We start from the raw sequence: 2,276 nt of genomic DNA, 5'->3' as shown, positions 1-2,276 counted from the left end.
CGCGCTCCTCGCCAGCCACGCCTCCATCTACGGCCACCACCGCTGCGGCTCCGGCCCCGCGCCGCCCGCCGTCGCCTAGTCACCACCGCGGCGCCCCTCGCCGGCCATCTTCCCCGGCGGCCTCCCCGTCGAGCCCCGGTGCGAACTCCGGCCATCCTCAAGCCGCGCGCCAAACCGGATCCAGATCTGGAAGTTGAGACGGTTGACTTTCTTTGCCCAAAACCCTAATAATTTGCTCATGTTCATCGTGCTATAACTCCGCATCCCTAGCTCCGTTTTGGGCATATAGCATATCAAAATGTTCGTCTCAGAGAGTACATCATTTCATCTCATTGCATCATTTTCATTTGAGTTCATCTTGATTCCCGAATGCTGTTAGAAGAGTGCTATTTGAGATAATTGTCAGATCTGCTGCTCCAATTAGATATTTGTCATTTTTGCCATGATTATTGGGTGCATGATATGCCCATGAGCTCTACATGTGTTTTATTAAGGGTTTTGCCATCTTTCCAGAGGTGCAACCCATGTATTTTTGTGATGTGTGTGGTGACTAGCACAAGCTTGCAAAGTGAGTCATTTGTTAATGCTGATTTCAGGGACTTAGCATTTCCACTGAGTCCTTGAGCTGTTTATCTCATATGGCCATATGTTCATGTTGTTTCCTAGTGATCCGTGCCTCTTTTGAGGATGATCAGTAAGGATGTTTTGTTAATCTTGTAGTGCTCTATCCATCCATGTCTTTGTTTGCTATTATGGAGCACCCTAGCTTGAGTCAATCGAGCTCTACGTTTGTCATTTCGTTAATCTGGGCAGATTGTCTACTTGTTAGCGATTTTGCCGATGATGTTGTAGTTGATCCGTGCATGCCATGCTATTGTTCTTGCCATGTCTAGCTTGCATTTTGTGTATTCTTGTTGGGTATATGCTTAGCTTGTCATGACTTGCTCTGTAGTGAGTGCATCAAGCTCGTAAACATGCCTACTTGATATCTGTTTTCAGCATGCTCCAGTTTTCACCAAGTCTGAGAACTGATTATGTTTTTGCCATGTTCACATGCTTGCAATTGTATTTTTTGATCCCTTTTGGCTCAAGGTCACTAAGGGACTTTTGTTAAGCTCTTTGGGTAGCTCCATGCCATTCTTTACTTTGCCATGTTCAGGTCCTGTAGCATGTAGTTTTGTTGCTCCGAAGTGTGCTATCTGATCTGAAATTCCAGACAAGTGTTAATTTCACTAAGTCTAAAATTTGTTTGTCAAATGCATTTTTGCCATGCTTGTTTGAACCTGTTAATGGATGAATTGGCCGTAGCTCAGTGCTAGACTTTTGTTAAGCTTCATGAATGGATTCCTGCCATGTATTTTGATGCCATGTTTGGGTGTTGTAGCATGTTCATCTTGTTGCATTTAGATGGCTACTTGCTGTAAATCGCAGACCGGTGCCATATTTGAATCGCTTGTCATTTCCAAACCGTAACTCCGATTCCGGCGTTCTTTATATCGTTTTCAAGCGATTTCATCTCATCTTTCCAGTGGCATACTTGGATTTCCAAGTTGAGGCCAGGTTCATGCATCCCTTGTCAAATCTTGCATATGCATCCCGCATCGCATCCCGCATAGCATACCATCATTGCATCATATTGTTTGAGCTTTGCACGTGGTTGATTGTGTTCCGTTTGCTTGTTTGTCTTGTTTGGGTAGAGCCAGGAGACGAGTTCGCTAACGAGGAGCCCATTGATTTTGCTTTCGAGGATCCAGTCAACTCTGACAACTTTGCAGGCAAGATGATCATACCCTCGAAATCACTACTATATTTGCTTTGCTAGATGCTCGCTCTTTTGCTATGCCTATGCTATGATGCCTACCACTTGCTTATCATGCCTCCCAAATTGCCATGTCAAACCTCTAACCCACCATGTCCTAGCAAACCGTTGATTGGCTATGTTATCACTTTGCTCAGCCCCTGTTATAGCGTTGCTAGATGCAGGTGAAGATTGGAGACCGTTCCTTGTTGGAACATTATTTACTTGTTGGGATATCACTATATTGCCATGTTATCTTAATGCATCTATAAACTTGGTAAAGGGTGGAAGGCTCGGCCTCTCGCCTAGTGTTTTGTTCCACTCTTGCCGCCCTAGTTTCCGTCATATCGGTGTTATGTTCCCGGATTTTTGTGTTCCTTACGCGGTTGGGTTATAATGGGAACCCCTTGATAGTTCGCCTTGATTAAAGCTTTTCCAGCAATGCCCAACCTTGGTTTTACCATTTGCCACCTAGCCT

The sequence above is a fragment of the Triticum dicoccoides genome, chromosome 4A (assembly GCF_002162155.2).
Source record: "Triticum dicoccoides isolate Atlit2015 ecotype Zavitan chromosome 4A, WEW_v2.0, whole genome shotgun sequence".
In the NCBI taxonomy this organism is placed as follows: Eukaryota; Viridiplantae; Streptophyta; class Magnoliopsida; order Poales; family Poaceae; genus Triticum; species Triticum dicoccoides.
Note: the sequence above shows the minus strand (reverse complement) of the source record.